Source organism: Drosophila ficusphila, unplaced genomic scaffold, assembly GCF_018152265.1.
Source record: "Drosophila ficusphila isolate 14025-0441.05 unplaced genomic scaffold, ASM1815226v1 contig_198, whole genome shotgun sequence".
Taxonomy (NCBI): Eukaryota; Metazoa; Arthropoda; class Insecta; order Diptera; family Drosophilidae; genus Drosophila; species Drosophila ficusphila.
This window is the reverse complement of record NW_025064092.1, coordinates 113,530-134,896: the sequence shown is the minus strand read 5'-3', so window position 1 is coordinate 134,896 and position 21,367 is coordinate 113,530. Positions and strand designations below refer to the sequence as shown.

Below are 21,367 nucleotides of genomic sequence, written 5' to 3'. Positions count from 1 at the left end.
AATGTCGAAAGTGTCTGGGACTCGAGTTCTAGGAGTCCTGGGAGTCCTAGAGCCCCGAACCTAGGCCCATTGTGCGTGTCCTTTGCGGAGCGTGTGACGGGGCAGGGGGACAACAAAGGAGTCGGATAACAAAAAGCTTTTCTACTTCTAGTTTCACAGCTTTCGGCAGCCGGATTTCGGATTTTGGGATTTTTGGCTTTTGTGTCGGCGGTGTCGGCGCCGTTATTTTTGGGCCACAGCTGTCCGGCAACTGGCCACTGGGTGGCATGCAACAATTGGTGGCCAGTGGTCAGCGTGAGAAGTGCGAGCAGGAGCGTGAGAAGCTCGGACCGCCCAGCATCCCAGGCCAGCTGGGCCACTCCTTTGGTCCACACAATGGCCAGCGGACCCCGAGCTCCTTTGTCATTCAAAATTAGCCAACCAGCTGGAGGAGAAGCTTAAGGAGAAGCTGGAGGAGAAACTGGAAGAGAAGCTGCAGGAGAAGCTGAAAAGCAAGCTGACCAGGATGCCGACATCTGTCGAGGATCTCGGTGATGGAGAATGGCGCCCAGAATGGTCAATCAAGTTCGGCTTGTTCCGGACCTAACGGTCAACTGGATGATGTCCAGCTGCCTCCGGGATGCCCTAAGCTTGACCAAATCTCAAATAGGCATTGTGAGTAGAAACCCATTGGGTTTAAGACTGGAAGTAGGCAAAGGGTGGAGCAGAACTAGCCCAGGGAAATGTTGGACAAAAGGTGGTCAAAGTATAAGCATTTCAATTTTGATTTGCCAACCGGTAAATTTTATTTGCTTTTTTGTCCTCATAAATTGTGAAAGTTATTTATCTGTTTTTTTCAACAAGCCATTAGCGGTAATAACACTACTGTACCATTTAAAATCAAAAACATAGGAGACTCCTTCTTTTCAGGTTCACTTTATTTTTTATGCCGTTTCAAAAATAAACATACAATACAATTTTAAATCCTAACTACAAATTTTGATTTCTTCTTTACAAATATTAATATAAGATCTAAGAACCGATAATTGGTCCGATAAAATATAAGAAAAATAATAGGTATTAACCAAAAAGTGAAAAGTGAAGTTTTAAAAATGAATGAGTTTCAATAAAAAATATTATTATTAATATAGAAGATCAAAATTTTTACTAAGAAAAGAAGATGGGTAAAACATTGAACTATTTGTGTATAATTAAATATGGTAATTAAGTTCAAGACATATATTTAATTTAATGTACTTCATTTCTTATTTTGAAACCTTGAAGGCAATAGAAAATGAATTTGACTTTGGCTTTTATTCAGGGGCACACAACTTTAATAGAATTCTTGCACTTTCAATATTACAAAGCATAAATCTATTTTAATTTCATTAGTTTAGTTATACTTTTGGCTTTAGAAATCAGTTGCCAAACGAATGAGGTACTTTAGAGATTCGCACAGTTTGTTTTGCGTATGAGGAGGAATTTTCCGCATTTCCTTGGTGAGAGCAGTCTGGAAATCGAAGGGGAAAGGACTCGCGATCGGGGTGACGATGTCAGGACACTTCTGTCCAGGACGATGTGTGCATGTGTGTGTGTATATACTAGTACACACCTTCGTCGCCTGACAAAAGTCAATGATCGCACGGCTGCTTAAAACTAAAACTGAAACTGTTGAAAAATGAGAGGAACGTGAAATCGCAATCAGGCGCTGGCGATCAGGATCACCACGAAAACGAGCAGAAGGACGCGGAGAGGGAGGTGGAGGAGGAGGTGGAGGGGATTGGCCTAATCCGGCTGACGCGGGATCAGGACACGCAGGCGCGACAGGACACTGCACTGAACAGAACAGAACCGAACATAAAAGGATAGAAAAGGGCACGAGGATTCGCTCGTTCACTCGGAACATTTTCGGCAATTACCCAAAAATAAAGAAGCGAATTAATGCAGCGTGTGTCTCTGTCTTCTCTGTATTAGTAACTGTATATAAGTGTGTGCAAGAGTGTGTGTGTAAGAGTGTCGTAGTGTGAGTGTGCTTAAGGATCAAGGGGTAAGCACACTCGCGGGACACTCGGCGGCAACTTTTGGGGGACAGACGAGCCGAAAAACCCACCAACACCAAGAAAAGAAAAAAAAGAAAGAAAAAAAAAAGAAAAAGAGTTTGCACCTGTCCCCAATGGAAGGATGAAGGGGGAAAGGGGAAGGGGGGGAGAAAAGGAGTTGCAGGACAACAGCCGGGCGAACGAAATTGAGGATAAGCAGTGCAGTGCAGCGGGATCGAGGATCGCAAGGATCGCGACGATCGCAAGGATCGCGAGGATCGACGGCTCGTGCCACTCAAAATTCCAGCTTAATTTCGCCGTTTGTTTGTTTGTCCGTTTGCTCGTCGGCTTTTGTTGTGTGGCCAAAAAAGTTGGTGCAACCGCACGTTGTTGTTGCAGTGTACAGTATACATATAGTACGTGGGTGCCGGTCCCGCCACGCGATTCGCGATCCGCGATCCTCAGATCCTCAGATCCTTGATCTCCCAAATCTCCCTTCTCCTTTTTTTTTTTTTTTTGAATTTTCCATGCGATCCTAACGCTTCGCGTGCGGCACTCATTGTTATGCATTTTAAATATGAATTTTTACGATCGACAGACATGCAAGGACCCTTGCACCTTATCCTTGCAACCAGCCCCCCTTCCCTCCCCCCTTTACTCTACCTCCCCCTTTTATTTTTTTTTAGCTTCGTTGGTGTCCCGAGAGCGTTTTGTGCGTTTTGTTCGCCGGCTAAATGGCCGTTAATTCGCGGCGTTAATGAGGTCGAGCGTCGCCAACGAGGATTCCGCCGATTCAACTGGCTTTCGTGTCCATATCCATATCCCTTCGTGTCCTGGCAGAGCGTGTCCCTCGTATCAGGGTGTTCCATTGCCATGTCCTGGGTGGCCTGCAGATGGCCGGGCATCTCTCGCCCTGCCAAAACTTTTCAATTTTCGGCTGCTTATTATCGTTATTACGGGGCCTACTTATTTCATAAACGATAATTACCTTCCATCGCCTTGATAAGCCGATCCCTAACTGCACACGACACACAATCTTCTCTCGATCGGGCGAGATAAGGGTGATAAGGAGGAAGACGGATGGGATATGGTATATGGGATATGGGATATGGGATATAGTATGCCACCTTTGGCAGTCCAGCTTTTACTAAAACAAATTATCTTTGCATTACATTAAGGTAATGGGAGGTAATGTTCGCATAATTATTATCATTATTTCATATTCTTACAATGTGTCCTAACTGTTTCACCCTACATTTTTGTACATCCAACAAAAAATATGCTGAGAATATTTAAGAGTTGGTTTTAATTTCCTCCCAATATTGTAAAAGAAGAACATAAAGATTTTTTTTATATAAAGAATTTGAATGCCAATATTAGCACTAAGTTTTTAAAAACCAACCTATTCATTTTTAGAATAATTGGTTCCTAGAAACTATATTTAATTTAGTTCACATAAATCTAATAGATAATTTTAAATAAACAAAACCAAAAAAAAGATCTGGAAGTAATTGTTGTGGCTATGTTAAAAGCCCTTTAAATACCAATTTAATATACAATACATAAGTTAAATACATAGTTCATTTTTTTTAATCTCATTTTAAAATCTAAGAATGCGTGCTTTTTACATAAAGGAAAAAATGATGAAAAAAGAGTTATTCAAATGCATTTAAATGTGCTTAAGGACTACGCATTCAAATTAAATTCAGCGTTTTTGTTCAAATCATTTCAAGACAAACTAATAGCAAAGGCAATAAGTTAAAGTAAACAATTGGCTATTGGGGTAATTAATCACTACTGAAGAGATAATGCATTAGTTACAATATTCGAAGATAACTTTATTAGTCAGTCTGAAGGATCGTAAAAATATTATGGCTCAATGTTCGAAGCAAAGTCTGGCTTTTAAAATGGATTGGCGAAGGGATTGGACCGACTGCAACTTGCTCAAAAAAGGGGGAATTAATTATGGCAGGCGCTCTTTTAATTTGCACGTCGCACTTGGAGGATCGGAGTGCCGTTGCTGTTGCCGTTGCAAGTCGCCAGTTGCAAGTCGCCAGTTGCTCTTTATAACCCCATTATTTGGGGCATTATCAGCTACGATGTGCTTACATTTCGTTAATGCTCTGTTGGCTCAGTTCCAGCTTGCGGCCAAAAACCACGACCATTATCGCCCCACGGGATGCCCCATACCCCATGCCACATCCCCCGTGCCCCGTGCCCCGTGCCCCGTGCCACATGCCACGCACCCCTCAAGCCATGATTATGTTTCGTTTCCCTGGCCTTCTGGCTGAACTGCCACCATTGGCACTTTGGCAATTCAATACCTCGCTGCTCGGCAAATATTTACTCTTGTTGCACATTGAAGTTTATGTTTTAATTTCTTCTCTTTTTTTCCTCTTTTTTTCTGTTTTTTTTTTTGGGCCCTGCACATTTTGGCCGGCCATCGATGGTTGGCTTGTAATTGAGCTGACAACATTATCGAACTACGCCCCCTTTAACCCTCTTCAATCCTTGCAGGAGTTGCACTTTTCAGCCTCTGCTCTCCGCTTTTGGCTTTCTGCTTTTGGCTTTCTGCTCCCTGAAAGCGCGTGCATAATTGCTTCATTTTTTGGGGCAAGTCCTCCTGGCTGCCAGTTCTCAGGTGGCAGGCAGGCAGGCAGGCAGGCGCTCACCTGCCGAGCCAACCAGACGCGTGCCCTTGCCACAGGTAAAACCAGCCAGCTGCCCTCCTCTCGATTACGCAATCACAACACATTAAGCGCTGATTAAGACACTTGGGAGCCTCTCGTATGCAAAAAGGAGCAGCGAGACCAAAGGACTGAAAGCCTGGGAGACTGAGAGACTGAAGGACTGAAGGACTGGGAGACACTGACACAGATCAGATTGCACGGGAGATCCTACACAAATTGCCAGCGAGTTACACGCGCACAAAAATCTTGCCTCAATTGGATGCCAACAAGTTACCAAGTAAATTCCAAGTTTATTGCAATTAAAAATCATTAAAGCAATCGGTATCAATTTTAGCCCATCATTCATTAACAATAAGTTCGAATCGCTTAAAAACGACTAAAATGAAATATAAGTAAGCATTATTTTATTTTTTACAATTTAGTTATTTATCACTCTTTTCGAAATGGAATATTCATTCCTACCGATCTTTATACTTAAAAATGTAGAAAATTGTTAGTTATGTTAGGGTTAAGAGAACAAAATTGACTAAACGATATTTAATTCGAAAAATGGAAATCCACAAGCTTTACACCTACAAATTATTTTTACACCCGCTAAATTTATGTTTATTAAAAGAATACCTATGAATTTGCATCTCCAACTCGATGAAATATTTGATGTCACTTACTTAAGTTTAAAGATTTCAATAGAAATAAAGAAAACATTTTGAATACTACAAGGAAGGATTGTAACTCTGAATGGTTTTTTCACTGGTATTGTGCATTTATGATAAATAATGGGTCTTAAAGTGGAATATCTGAATGTTATTATATATTTATACCACAATTTTAATAAACAAAGTAATGGTTGGTGATTCAAAAAAAAAATTAAAGTAAGATAAACAAATCAAGGTATAGTTTGTTGTTTTTTCTCCATAATGCATATGGTTTCTTTTAATAGCTACGTTTTTTTTTATCGGAGAGGACTTCCCATTTGCCATTTATGGATATCAAAAGTCAAGTTCTATCTTTATTGGTTTTTTATTTTCGCAACAATGCAACCAGGGGAAGTTTATTCAGATCGTAAAAGGCCTTCCCCTTTTTTTCTCACTTGGGTTTATGGTAATTCCTTTCAGTGGATCGCGATGCAAAGAGACAACGAGATGCAACGGAGAGAAGAAGAAGAAAAAGAAGAGGAGGCTGCAGCGATGCAGTTCGTGGCAGTTGGAGGGTTGCCACGTGCCTGCACTTCCCTCTTTCCTGCTCCTGCATCCTTCACGCTTCCCGGGTGAAATGCAATCCTTTGTCCTCCGCTTTCCGATTTCCCCCTCCCCCTCCCCCTCCCTCCTTCTTCTTCTTCTTCTTGTTCGCTTATCGCCTTTTGCTGTTCGCGACTTGATATGATAATTATGAAAGTCAAGAGTGCGCGGATCGTGTTGCAAGTGCAACAAGGAGGTAGGTAATCGGGTTGGCCAGCATCTAAGTTGGTGTCTTTGGTCTCCCAGGTGCAATACCGTTAACAGGGTTAACCGTTAGCCCGGCCAACTAGCGAGTGAGAAATGGCCGAAGAAAACGAAGCGAAGAACCAACAAAGAGCGGCGATGTCCTGCAGGTGCAGCTGGCGACGAGATCAAGGATCGCCGATTGCCGATTGCCGATTGCCGATGATAGGGTCCTGTTCGCCGATCTGACCCCCGAACCAACAACTATATATAGTTTATTTAGTATATATATATATTTGTGTCCTGAGTCCTGACTGAAGAGTCCTTTATTCCCGAATCCCCAAGGGAGAGTGTGCCACTTGGAGTGGCAGGCACTTTCGCTCGCTTTCGATCGCAGGATGCACGTTGCATGCCGCACGCGCTTTCTTTGCCACAACGAAAGGGAGGAGGGGAAGGGGAAGGGGAAAGAGGTCCTGCCGTGAGATTGCCATCATCCAATCAGCCGAGTCGCGGGTCCAAAAGTCCCGAATTCGCCACTCCAGTGTCAGCCAGAAAGTCGGAAAGTCGCAACAGCCAGAAACCCAGAAACAGCCAGAACTTATTAAAAACGCATTGAGGTCATCGCACCAGCAGAAGAATGAGTGCCGCGAATAACAGTAACGCAAGGAGGAGGAGAAAGGAGGAGGAGGAGGAGGATGAGGAGAAGCGGGAGAAGAACGCCTGAAGAAAGCCACCGATAGGGGTGCATCGAAGAAAATAAGAAACCAGAAGAAAGCGAGTGACTCTAGGGGCTTACTACGTACATATGTACATATATAGTAGTGGTGCTATTCAGATCTGAAAATTATTAACCCAACAAACGGTTAACTTGGTCAGCAAAAGCGCACTTTCAATAGGAAAGTTAAATCAGCATTTTTTATACCCTTGCAGAGCAAAAGGGTATTATAATTTCAGTCAGAAGTTTGCAACGCAGTGAAGGAGACACCTCAGACCCCATAAAGTATATATATTCTTGATCAGCATCACGAGCAGAATCGAAATATGTATGTACGTCTGTCCGTCTGTCCGTCTGTCCGTCTGTCCGTCTGTCCGTTTCCGCGCAAACTAGTCTCTCAGTTTTAAAGCTATCGTGCTGAAACTTTCCCAAAAGTTGTATAGTTGTTGCACGCAGTATATAAGTCGGAACGGGCCGGATCGGCCGACTATATCGGATAGCTCCAATACAAGAGAATGAAATGAAAAATTCTCACTCTATTGTTTTTCATCATATCGACTTGAATTCTTCAAGATGGCGTTTTCTAACTGTTATTGAATTTCGGATTAAATTTGATCAAAATCGGATAACTCTGTCATATAGCTGCCATAGGAGGGATCGAAAATTATATATAGAATTAATGGAAATAAATTGATAACATCGTTGTTTTTTATCAGACAAGTATGATTTTTTGGAATATAGAGTGTTCTTACGACTCTTGAATTACGAGTTAAATTTGATCAAAATCGGACAACTATATCGACATATTTGATGACTGCAAGGGTATATAAGCTTCGGCTTGCCGAAGCTAGCTTCCTTTCTTGTTTTAAAGCCAAAACAGTAACATTTAATTTGCAAAAAAAAAAGAAAAGACTCGGGAACCATTGTTCAGGACTTTACATATTTATTACACTTTTTTGGATCAAGTCCTTATAAAGCGGGTGCAACCCAATTAATCGTAGTATTTTTGAGCATAGTTTTATTACTTTTAAAACAACACTATCGTTAATAGCATTTGTTTAAATAATGCTATTATTAATTGCCTGGCATTTAACTGTCAAAATTGGTTCAATAAATGGTCATATGGGCCATTGGTATTTATTTATCTCAATCAGCATACAAATAATATACATAGTTATGAAATTATATGTTAATCAGTAATAGTTTCACAGTGAAAATAAAGTAAATGAGTTAATATGAGTTTTATTAGGATTTTACTTTTAAATGTTTGATAAATCTTGTTTTGCTTTTCCAAATGGGTATTGAAAAAAGAAAGAAGGGAAAAGAAATAAATTCAAAAAGGATTGTTAACAAGGATCCTTAAATTATATTACTAGAAAATCTCCCAGGCTGTGGACTTTTACTGAATCAACATCAGTGCTACTGACAAACTGGCCAAAATTAATAAGGACTTTAAGACATGGTAAGTGATACAGACGAAAGCAAACTTATTTTTAGATTTTCATAAATTCGAGGTGAGCGTCAGCAAAGATAAGGACACAACTTAAAAGGAGGCAAAACTTAAGACGAATAACTTGCTGCATTGAGTGGTTGGCTTAACTTGAATCGCGATGACGTCAGTGCCAGCCGAAATTCGCAATGGACGCAATAAAGAAGCAAGTCCCTTCAAGATTTCAAAGTACGCACTCGCCCATCCCACAAATTCCTTCTTATTCCGCCACGGGACGATTACAACAACAACAACTGGCAAAGGGAAATGCGAATGAAGAGAAATGGAAAGAAAGGGAAGGGAAGGGAAGGGAAAGGAAGGGAAAGGAAGGGAAAGGAAGGGAAATGAAGGGAAAGGGGCGGGAGATGCCAGAATAGAGACACACGAGGGTTGCAATCTAATGAAATAATAATAATAAAAAAGTAAATAAAGCAAAGGGCGATGCCTTGGGGCGAGGGGGAGCTGGGGGAACGGAATGGAACGGGCCAAGTACCGTTTATCATTTGCAGCCGCTTTTGATCCTCAACGGTAATTGTCGAATGGCGTGGGTGCAAGAAGGATGGCAAGTGTGCGAAGCGCGTAACGGGACACCCCCCACAAAAAACAGCAGGAACACGCTGGAATGGAACGACCAATGTGCGTTTCAACGCTCCCCATCCCATTCCATTTCATCCCATACCAGGACATTCCATCCCACTGCAGCTTATTTAATCTCGTACATAGGCAAAATTTTATATGACATGATGATCCGTTTGATAGTTTTATGTGCAATTTCAATTTTAAGGTTACAAAATTGTATGATTTCTTTTTTTGATTTATAGTTTTTGAAGTATGAAACGTACAATTTTTAAGCCACAAAAAACATTGTGCAGGGGCTTTACAACGAGCTCACATTCATAAAAGTCAGCCAATTCATCGGCTCCCTTGCAGGATATTTTAATGAAGTAGAGTTATTGTCACCTTATTTTTTACTGTGCACCCTACACCATCCCAGGCGATCCGAACCATCCCAAATCGAAATGAAAATCGCAGCATGGCAACGCACAGGACGCACGAACAAAAATGCGTCGCAGTTGCCTCAGGGGTGGGTGGTTGCTTTCGCTGTGGCTTTGGCTCTGGCTTTGGCCCTTTGGCTATCCCTTGTCGTGAACCCTCATCCGCGTCCTCGTCCTTGCAGGGGAGACATCCTGCCAGCCAGCTCGACTAGGTTAGCTAGGCTAGCTAGATGGAAGCCAGAGCCAGCCGGCTGTAAACATTCCTCGCTGACGCAGGAACGCATCTCGACCACGGCACAGTGAAGCACGTTCGGTGGTGGATTCCTGGCGGTCCAGCAATCCAGCAATCTCCAGTTAAGTATGGGGAAATGTCGGTGGTAATCCGTCAACTGATTGAACAATTTTCGAAGAACCACTCTTCATAAGACCCATTAGAGATTGTATTTTTGCAGTTCGCTAAAAGGCACTTGCCCACTCCTTGGGAAATCCCAAGATAACATCAAGTTAGACTATTGTAACCATTTCGTAGAGATTTGAATGGTTCATACAAATTTTGGAGGTACTTTGGAACTATATCTTAACTATATTAAAGTGGTCGACTTTGGACAACAAAATATATTGACTAATCAATGGGTTGTTCATTTGAACGATGTGTTTTCATATTTAAATGTAAACTATAAAATATTTATATTTCGTAAATGTAATTACATTCATTTTACAGTTAAATGGGACGATCTGGTGTAAAGTGTTAAGGCAAAAGAATTATATTTTAGCTGCGAAAGGTCCGATCTTGCAAACTAAGTATATTATCGAAACAATAAGCTTGTATATTATATTATTATTTTATTTAAATTGTAAAACTAGCCATTGAATCGTTCAACAAAGATGTTCTAGATCAAATCTTTATCAATGAACTCAATGAACTTTTATACCGTAATGTATCTAGGGAATTCATTTTGTTTGTGCGTAATAAGATGAATAATTCACTCTTAGAAAGTAACATGATCAGTTATCGGTACAAAGTGGGAGTTCGATAGACTAGGTGCTATCGAGAGATTTGCTGGGCTTTGCGCCCCCTTTGTTTTGTTGTCACTTTCATCCTGCACCCAGTGTCCCTGTCCAGGGGCGTAGGACCACATCCTCGACCTTGTCCTTGTCCCGTATTTTGGGGTTGAAAAACTACGCAAGTTTCGCTCGAAATTCGTAAACGGGACGCAACCAGCTTCTGTGAATGTGTGTGTGCGTGTAAGTGCGTCAGGCTGTGTGTGTGCTTCGCAGTCGATGTGGGTATGGGTGTGGGCTGAACTGGGTTGGTAACAGTTGGATATATGTGTACACACAAACAGATATATATATATGTATATATATATATTTTGCTGTTGCTCCGGGGTGCGCATCGGATTTAAGTGAACGAGGAATCGACGACGAAGAGGAACGGTAAAATGTAGGAGAGCAGGAAGTGGAAATTTCGATGGCAGCAAGGTCAGCGAAAGAGGGAGATGCCAGGATAATGGGAGAGAAAGGGAGAGTGATAAGGGAGAGTGCGAGATCCTAAGGCGATTGCAAGATTCACACTTTTCTAGTCCAAAATCTTTATCAGCTATTCGGCACCTTGTTTCCCTTTTGATAACCTCTTGTGTGGACGGTAAATCTAGTTGGGAAATATAAAGGTGTTTTATGTTTCATATATGAAACTGATCCAGAGTATAACCAATCTTATAACATGCAATTTTGTTCTGAATCAATTGTAGTAAATTAAAATTGTAGTACTATTTGATTACATATTTGTAGTTCAACATTTTTATTTACTATCGGTGCTAATACAATCGTTTTTCAAAAAAAGATATGCCAAGGATAAAGCAGCTTACAGATCGTAAAATTGCTTGCATATTTTCTGGGGAGCCGTTTGTAAGAAAAACAAATTAATATCTTTCTATGATGGTACTATTCATCATAGAAAGATATTAATTTGTTATTTGAAAGATATTAATTTGTTTTTCTTACTAATACAATATTAGTTATAGCATATAGAACGTTTTCTGGTTAAAAGGATTTATCTTACAAGCTACCTTGCCTCATATCCTCATATGGAAATACTCCAAACTCAGTTTGTAAAACTCATCAAACAGTTTCTAAAGTTTAATTGCTTTATAACAATAATAAGTTATTCATTCTGGTGACACTCGGCGAAGGGGTTAAATGAGAGCCAATGCCATGTGTATTTTCGGATGCAGACAGCTTGCCTCAAGTGGCAATCGTAGGTGGCATACACTTAACAATGCCTCAAAAGAAGACTTTTCCTCTCCTCTTTCGGGTTTTCCTCGTATCTTTGAATTTAAGTCGCGTCGCTCTAAAGCAGCTGTGGCAGTTTGAATTTTCCTGACATTTTCACGAGCCAGCAGGCAAAACAGACAGTGCCACTGAAAGAAGAAGTGAGCAAAGGAGAGGGGCGAGGAAAATGGGAAAACAAAAACGAAGAGGAGAGGAGAGAGAGAGAGAGAGAGAGTGGCAAGGGGAGAGGGAAAACGTCAGCGTCGCTGCTTGGGCCACCCTTGTTTTCAGAGTTTTTCCCCGAGTTTTCCGCTTGGGACAATGAATTTTCGCTTTTCACATTTCACACTCACCCCCGTCGGCAGCTGCGTCGACGTCAACGTCACTGTCAGCGTCACCGCCGACGTCGCTGTCTTCAGCAGGCGAGCCAAACCAATCAGATGGAAAATATTCGTTTATCCGTTGCGTTTTTCGACGTTTTTCCTTTAAGTCGGGAAACCTTTGAGAACAGCGGTGCCAAGTACAGGTCCAACAGCTGGCACAGTGATCCCCAGAAATCTAGGAGATAGCTAAATATGTTCCGGTTCTTAGATCCTATCCCGCATCTTCGTATTTATCTGTAGTTGGTAATATTTTTACAAGATTAAATCCTACAATTCAATTGCTTATCGGTTTTATTTTTAATAAGGAAAGGACAAGTGGTTGAAAACATAAAGCTAGTTTTTCATTCATACATTTATGTGGTTAAATAATTTATAAATTCTTATAGAAATTAATTTTTTTTACAAATAAATTACAAATAAAGTACAACTGATTTTTTTATGTATATCATTAATATTGGTGTAACAGTTCCAATAGCAAGGTTAGTTCACTTCCATTTTATTGGTAAAATGGTAAGGGAAAATGTTGCTGAGTTGATAAGTGACATTTTATTTAGAACTTTTGGTTAGAATTAAAACGGAGTTCAACTTTAGAACATAAATATTAAATTGGGGAATTTGGTTAAGAAATGCAAGTTTGTGGAAAAGATCATTTTACTTGTGATCGCGGACTTTTTGGAGTGAGTGTGGTGTAAGTCGGCTGCTGCTCTTTAAAGCGGATAAAGTGGATAGACGCTCAAACGCACACACACACAGACGCGCCAAGGAGCAGGGTCAGCCATTTTGGTTTACAACTTTCACTGTTTGGGAAAATGGGTGGGAAAACGCGACGCCGACGCCGCTGCTGCTGCGCTGCGACTGCGGGCAGCGGAAAGCGGGCGGAGAGAAGAGAAATGAGAAGCGAGAACCGAGAACTGAGAAATGAGAACAGAGTTTTCCTCGCATTTTCATCGGACGCAGAGCAGACACCTTGGAATTGGGATCCGTACATCCGGCAGGCAGTTAGTTCACTCGTCGCCGTTGCGTCAGTTCGTTCGACTCTCAGCTCACAGCTCAAAATTCACAGTTAAATAGAAATAGCTCACGACGCGCCGATTACAGCCAACTACAGCTACCACATAGTTTTCGCCGCCATTTGCGATTTTTGTTGTTTTTTCTTCCATGACCAAAAGTGACAAAAGGCCATAGCCGCAAGGAAAATAAGTGAAAAGCCACAATAAAGGCGACAAAAAAAAGTGCAGAATTGAAGAATCAACCGAAACCGAAAAAAAAACCAAAAATTCGTCGGGAATTCTTGAGGTTTAATAATACACCAAAGTGTAAGTGAAAGAGAGAGGGCGACAAGCCCAGAGAGAGGGAGAGAGATGGAGATGGAGACGGAGAGGGGGGAGAGAGTGTTTTCCAGCCTTTCTTTGTACGCACTCACGCAGCTATTGCCGTCCCGCTCGCACCCGCTCACTCTAATGCCACCCTCCACAATCCGCCCACAGAGTTGTCACCTACGCGAAAATCAATAAGCCAAAGCAAACAAAATGAAATCCACATCGACGGCGAAAATAAGCCAACAAAATATTACTTCCGACCGAAATCAATCAATGGAAAAATCAATTGAAAACTCATAAATATACAAATCTAGGATCCTGTCGCAAAGGAGCCTGGATTTTTTTATAGACCTTGAAGTAAATGTACTTGAAGAGCACGCGCTTTCAAGATGATTGATCCAAAACTAAGGGGTGAATGGACCATTAAATCCTTACACCACATATGGATAAACTTTGTCGCTTGCCAAAATAATATACGTTCTCTTTTATGATTGAGAAATTAATATTAAAATTGCCATTTTTATTTTGAGGAATGATACTACTAAATTCGTTACTCATTTTCACTTTTAAGTTTAATTTTTGGATATATGCGGCAACGTATTACTTATCTAGCAAAATTAAATAAAGTTTTTCCCGAATTATTCAATGATAAAAAGACTGCAAAAATTCTCTTCTCGTCAAAATTTTTGATATTTTCATATGTCGGAAACCTTTCAGAATAATTTGTTTTAAACGGTCATTAAAAAGGTTTTCTTGCATAAACTAATTAATGGATAATTACATTTATTTACAAAACTACTGACAAAAATTCAATTTCTAAAATTTAAGAAATATACGGTTGAATAACAATATACATATAGTTAAACTAAGTTCGGCGGGAAAAATTAATGAGTTTCAGATTGCAGATGTGGGTGTGATAGGGTTGCCCTACCTCATCAATCGACAGATTGCAGATGTGGGTGTGACAGGGTTGCCCTACCTCACCAATGGACAGGCGGACCTCAGTAACCATTACCGCTTCTGTCAACCCTGAAGGCTCGTACAAATTTTCACTTTCTCACTATACTGTTTCAATTTTTTCTCGCTCAAAAAAAAATCAAAAATTTACCCAAAATCAAAAATATACACTCACACAGACCACAACAAGCCAAGAGACCGAAAACTAGAAAACACAAACCGAAGCACAAGCAAACAAAACAAAAGAAAACAAAGGAAAGGAAAGGAAAGGAAAGGAAGGGAAAGGAGAGGAGAGGAGAAAGCGAGCGAGGGACAGATCGATAATCCACCCGATTCACCACAAACTGTTCTACCCCTTATCACTTATCACTTATCAAATTCCCATGTTTTGGCTTTCCATTTAAAATTTTGTTAATCGAAGATACTACCGAAAATAGTGATCTCCGACTCGTTAAGATTCCTTAGTCGCTAAACCTCGATCCCCAAGCCAGATCCTCCGGCAAATATTATTTTTTTTTTAAGTGAACTTAAGTGGAGAAAAGAAAGGCTGAAGGATACGATTCACTCGCTCTAAAAAATAAAGATTTCTAACCCACTTAAGATCCAATCCTAAAGTTTGACATCTCGAAAATCTTTCAATAGCGAACTTAAAGCAGAAATCGGAAGTTAAAGCGGATCAATAGCCTGGATCTCAATATCAAGCATCCTGTCAATCAAACCATCAATCGATAAGCTGCAGTTCAACTGAAAGATACTCGCGTCCCATTAAGTCCGTAAGTATCCCAGTGAAAATGCAATATGCACACACCACTTCTGTTCCTGCAGGACATTTCTGTTTTCCCAAACACTTGAAAAGTTGGCGCATGTCCTGCAAAATGGTTTACTCAACAGAACGCTCAATCGTTAGACAGTTTGCTGATTGTCTAAGTAGTGTTCTTAGTCTTTAGATCTTGAGACTCTTTATAAGACATTACAAGTTTCTACAAAGAAGGGGTTATAAGAATTCAATAACTCTAACTAGGAATTAAATAACTTATTCGTATTCTGTACAGAAAGCGTTACTTTTCTCTTTGTAGATAAATAAGATTGTTGTATCATTTAACCTTTAAGTAAACGTATTCCTTGCTTATTTTCCAAATGCATTCCTAGTCAGCGGATTTAGCAATTGTATAAACCAGTTTTCCGAACCCCCTGTAAGATTAGCATTTTCCAGTTCCCCAAGGAGGCCGCGAATCAATTAAAAACCTATAACTTAGCCAGCGATGGAGCATTAATTCCCCCGATTCCTTCCTCTGTCTTCCATTCATGCCTCCGATGAGAAATGCTCCTCCTTTTTTCTCTGGGTTAACTGAGGGGGCCACCAATCCACTCCACTCCACTCAGCTCCACTTCGTTGCAACATTGTACGAATGACACGCAGACTACGGTGGTCGCTCGATAAGCGGGATTGCCAATTGGCAGTGGCGAAAGCGCAGTCGAGTGGATGGGCTTCACTGTAGATGAACGGAGGTTGCGTGTTTGGCGTCTATTTTAAATGTCGACAGCGCAAGATGCGCGTGGCATGAATGGAAGCGTCTGCCCCGCCCCCTTTCCCCCTCCCCCTCCCCATCCCGCCCACTTCAGCCCCCCTCCTCCATTCTAATCTGACTCGTCTGCCTCTAAATTTAATACATTCTCAAGTGAGGCGAAATTCATGGAAGATGCGAATAAAATCGGATCAATTTTAAAGTTCAACAGCCGCTGAAAGAGAGAGTGAATCAGTGTATATATATGTACATCTGATATATATATATATATATATATTATATATATATATATATATATATATATATATATAAGTATGTTTTGGGGGGCCAGAATTAGAAGCAGACTGACAAATTCCTCAGAGTTTTGCGATTCGGGGAAAGTGGGATACGAAATCCCACAGATGCTCCCTTCGATTTTCAGATAGTTCGTCGCCTCAAGTTTTTCTTTTTTTTTTTGGAAAGGTTTAATGATGCCTTTGTGATATGTGAAATCCGTAAAGGTAAAGTTGTATATGTTTTGGATATTGTTAACTCGGCGTTGAGTCTTTTATAGCTCACTGATAAATGTTTGGTTTGCAAACTATAGATAGATCTTCCTAAATGATTTCTTGATTTTATAAATCAGCTTTAAGTCTTTACACATTAATTCTTTAAACATTCATGAGATATTCTTTTTTTGGCATCGTTAGTTACCTTCCTGGAAAGATAGGATTTTGTAGATGCTTTTCTCTTGGAGATCAAATAGTTCTTAGGCGAATTAATCTGGGTCGATCCTTGAAAAGGCTTTGTTGATTTTAATGTTTCTTTAAATCTTCGCTATCTCAGATTTTTGGTATGATTATAGTTTATTTTATATCCAACTTTCCAGTTCTGTTTAATTTTTGGGGTATGCTCAGTGGCCATGTAAAAAACCCTTTCTTAAAATTCTTATTTTAATGTTTTAATAGAAAGTAATCTTTAGTGAAGATCGATATTTCCATTCGCGTATTTTTGTTTGAATCCTTGGTTAGTTACCTGAATTGATTGTCCACTTTCTGCTCTTTCTGATGTTCAGCATTCACCCTTCACTAGCTTCTATATAATAGGGGTGGTTCAACCTTTCGGATGATTCCTTCGATTTTCAGGCAATCAATCTGCCTCCTTCGTTGATTTTAGCACTACTCAAAGATCTGTTTTAGCGCCCACTTAAATCCTAGATAGCCATTCCCTTTCGCACTTGAGTGCGCTTACTATCTCCGTTTCGATCTTCAAACATCAGTCTATCTCGTTCTATTTGCGGCAACTGTACCTCGTTAGCGCTCCTTTCTTGACGCGCGTTGTCCTTGAGGCAGGAAGGCTCTAAGAAAGCTTAGGTAGGCAGGCAGGCAGCTTTCGCAGCTGTTGCTGGCTCGCCTCATCCTCCGACCTTTCCTCCCCTCTTCCCCTTCCCCCTTTGCCTTCCCTTCGATGAACTCCCCCTCCCCCCGAAGGACTCCTTATCTAGTCCTCGAAAGGTGTCCTGTAGCCAAACGAGCTCGTTCCTCCACAGCACTTCGCATTCGATTGTTCAATGTCCTGCTCGGAATGGCGAGTGTGTGTGCGTCAGAGTCAGGATATCGCCGAGCTAACCCTAGGAATAAATCCTTCTCTCGGGTTGACTTAGGAAGAGTTGCGAAGAAACTTGGCAAGAAAATAACTTGTACAATTACCTGTCTCGAAATGTATTTATTTATTAATGGGGAATTAAGTATTATACTTAAACGTAGTTAAAACACAATAGCAAGTTATAGAAAAACGCTAAATATTAATTTTTGCATTAGTAGAAAGTTAACTGATTTTATAATAACTTAATATCTTAAAATGACTTGTATATTTTGCTATCTTATAATAAACTCTTTTTTAAAGAGAAATAGTTGTTTTGAATAGATATTCAGCTTTTAAAAACATTCTTCAATTTAACAAGCGGGTAAAGCATTTGAAACAAATTTTCGATTTTTATGAAAGTAAAACGAAATGCAATTTTTGCTGTCTTACAATGGGATTTGCTCTATTCTTAGGCGAAAACTTGCCTCATTTGAACATTGAGTCCTTGTTTTGCCTACATTTTTTTCAAATTGCTTCCACCACTCACTTTGGATAAAAAAAGTGGGCTTATGGGGTTTCTAATTATTAAAAAGTATCGCTCGAAGGCAAAAGATTGTTTCTTTTATTTTTTTGAGCAAACTGGTTTTGCAATTAGAGAAAAAGGATCGGATTGTTGAGATTGGGCAAATTATATAAAATAGGGATAAAAACACCCATTTTCATCATTCATGCATTGTTGATAATAGAGAACATATTTTGTTTTTTTCTTTTTATCAATTTCTTGTGTGAATGCCACAGTTCTTAAAAGTTACCCAATTCACCTAACTAAAATGATTTAATAAAGAATATAATTCAATGTTTTCTTTCAATACTTCATTTCCTAATTTTAACTTCACTCTGGTTGTAATAAATTCAAGAACTAGGCGAAATGTTTAAAATATTTCTTAAATGAAAAGTAAAACTGCCTTTATTCACTATTTCAATCCAGTTCTTAGGTGAATTTTTATATAAACTATTTCACATAAATCTATGCAGTGTATGTCAAAGTGGAAATGTGTATCATATATTTCAAAATGATTGGTTCCTGTTTGACGGACTCTTGTGTGGCATGTTGAACGCCACTGAGAGTGTGCAACAGGAGGCTAATAAAGCGAAATCCGATTGCCAGGCAGAGGAGCAATCCTGGGAGACACGAACACCTTGCTGTACGGGGTTCGTGTGCATTTCAGTCGCATTTGAATGCGTTCGCCATTGCATTTGCAGTTGGCAAATTGAAATCCACCACTGGCGGCCGCTGAGCCACCAAGCCACCAAGCCACCCGGAAACCACCCGGAAGCCACCCACAAGTGGCCACAAGGTGAGTGGACAAACGGACGCAGGCACATAGCTCTCGACGATTCTATTCGCAGTCGCAGGACGAGAGTCCTGTTCCCAGTGGTTGCGATGGCTGTGCGGGTGGGGGTGGTGCCAGTGGTTGGGTGCTTCGAGGGGGTGGTGCTCCTGCCGGGCTGCACTTCCGAGGGGTTGCTGCACTGCACTTTGCTGCGCGCGCGCCATTTTCCAGCGGAGAGGACACAAGCAACCAAAAAGGCGAACACAAAATGTGCAACTGCAACAGGCGTTCGCCATTTGCCGGCTGAAAAAGAAGAAGGTGAAAGGATTATAAATTGGTGGGGGGGGGAGGGGGAGGGGTTAAAGAGCGGGGTCAAGCCCGCCCACCCGGGGGGTTATAACCTTTGGCCGGATGATGATGTTGCAACCGCAGGAGTCGCCACCCTTCGAGCCGGGAATCGTTGGTGGTGGTTTGCGACGCTGCCTTCGCAAATGGAGAGACCGATGTGGAGAACCCCTCGACGGCGTTGCACTTTTGTTGCAAATTGCCTTGGCGAGGACAAAAAGCTTTACAAGCCTCGCCACCTCTAATTGGCTTGTCGCAAGGCAGGGAGGAGGATTCAAGGATACAACAAGGATGCGGGGCTGCAAGAAGGATGCGGGGATTCGAGGATTCGAGGAGTGAAGTGGCAGCAGAAGGGGTAGAACTAATTTAAACCATGTTCCATCATCACAGGGCCACCCTTGGCTGCTTGGCTGCTTGGCTGCTTTGAGATGAAGGCCTATTAAACGTCAATTAATGTCACCTTCAACAACTGCAGCGCTGGCTGCAACGCCGCTCCTGCCTGCAAGTCCTGCAACTCCTTTTGGTCCTTCAACCCCGTAACCTTTCCCTCTCTCCATTCGGATTGTGATTCTGATTTGGATTGTGATTTCTATACTGATTCTGTTTTCTGTTTTGATTGCGACGCGTGCAGGGCTCAAGTTCTGAGGGGAGGGGAGAGTGGCTAGCGGAGGGTCAGAGTGCAGTGTTGCATGCAACAAGTGATGACCGTCTCAATGCACCCGTAGAGCCATAAAACCGGCCAGAACGGGATTTGACGAGCTGCCAACGGAATGCCGCAGGAATTCCAGTTGATTTTCAAAGCGTTTCAACACCTCGCGTGTGATGATTATATCCTCGTAAATTTAAACGAGTGAGGGGAGGTGAACTGAATGGCTAGAATTGGGGAAAAAGTGCTCCTTCGACTTACTATCTATATCTATTTGATGCTGTAATCGCAAACTCTTTAATTGTTAAGTTGTCTAAGAGAGCGCTTTAATCAACATAAGTTAAAAAAACCACACGTATTACTATCTTATAATTATATCTTATTTTCTTCGTTAACGCAAATTAAAGATACAGGAATATTGGAATTAATTAATTTCAGAGTAATATATTTTTGAGAACGACTACAATGATAATCATTCGCCAAAGCATTAAGCTCAGATTTGTTCTACCAATTATATATTTGATTAAATAAAAATAAATATAATTAGTGGTTACAAGTTAGCGTTCAAGTTAAAGGATTTTAAAAATCTTAGACATTTTTGTGCATTTGTGTGGGTAATACAAAACGTTTGCACATGTTAATAATTCGAAGAACTTGCTTTGAAGGCTTAAGGAATTTAAAAATAAAAACGTTGCTATTGAGTGGTTCTACATTTCTTTTAAACTGTGTACTAAACTACATTATTTTCTATGTTTGTTGGATTTCTCTAATTTCATCAAATGGTTATGTGAAAACAGAGTTCCCCAAAGAGCGAACGTGATGCGGGGTTTTCAGACTGAAAATGCATTCTGGACAAGAACTTAGCACGTGACTAGTGAGTAGTTACTGCGTTTGCTATCCTGTTGCAAACTTTTCACCGCTAATCGCAGCTTTGGACTTGAACTTGTGGCTCAAGCTCAAGGACATGGTACCAACCTTGCCCCTATGTTCGCTCCATCCCCCCTCCCCCTTTCCCTTTTCCCCCTTTCGTACAGCTAGGAGTCTATGTGAAACCCGCTTTAAGTGTCCTTCCCCCTTCCCCCTTCCCTATTCCCCTTCTCCCCTCCTCCCTTCCCCTTCCCCTTCGCTTCGCCATCCCCTTATTGCTCCCACCACTCCCCTGCTGCTCGCATTTCGTTTTTCAATTTTTTGGCTGCTTTTTGCGTTACTTTTTTTTCTTTCTTTTCTAAGAAAAAAAAGCAGGAGCAGCAGCAGCAGCAGCACAAGCACAAGCAAAAACAAAAAGAAGAACGCCGGTATACAGAGCAGGCTATTGTGTGTTCGCAGTTCACTTCCTTTGCCGCTTCCTTCTTCCTTTACGGTTTTCAGTTCAGTTTTCAGTTCAGTTTTCAGTTTCCAGAGCTTAAGCGCCGCCGTCGTCACCATCGCCACACCAACACACACCTCGCACGTGTGTGTGTGTGTGTGTGTTTGCTTGCGAGTGTGTATCCATGTGTGCTTCGTTTTTTGGCAACGCAAGCAGCGCTGTCAACGGAGACGTCGGCGCCAGCAGCGAAACAGTGTGAGAGAGAGCGAGAGGGAACGAGTGAGAGCCATCCTGAGCATCTTTCGTCCCGCTCGCACGCGCTCCTTTAAGTTCGCTATTTTGGGGGATTTAGGGAAAATGCGAGGGGGAAAGAGGGCGGCGGGGGGAGA

At 41.2% G+C, this 21,367-nt stretch overlaps 1 protein-coding gene across 4 annotated transcripts in view; it reads left to right on the top strand.

The window, feature by feature from the left end:
* The first annotated feature begins 12,946 nt into the window (after positions 1-12,946).
* LOC108091161 (insulin-like growth factor 2 mRNA-binding protein 1) overlaps positions 12,947-21,367 on the top strand; it is a 33,697-nt gene continuing 25,276 nt past the window's right edge. Inside the window, exons 1-2 of one of the 4 annotated variants that reach the window (XM_017190194.2) lie at positions 12,947-13,298; positions 14,901-15,031. The gene's annotated coding sequence lies outside the window, so the exon portion shown is untranslated. The remainder of the gene's footprint in view (positions 13,299-14,900; positions 15,032-21,367) is intronic. The other 3 variants (XM_017190199.2, XM_017190197.2, XM_017190196.2) reach the window with 3 other exon arrangements.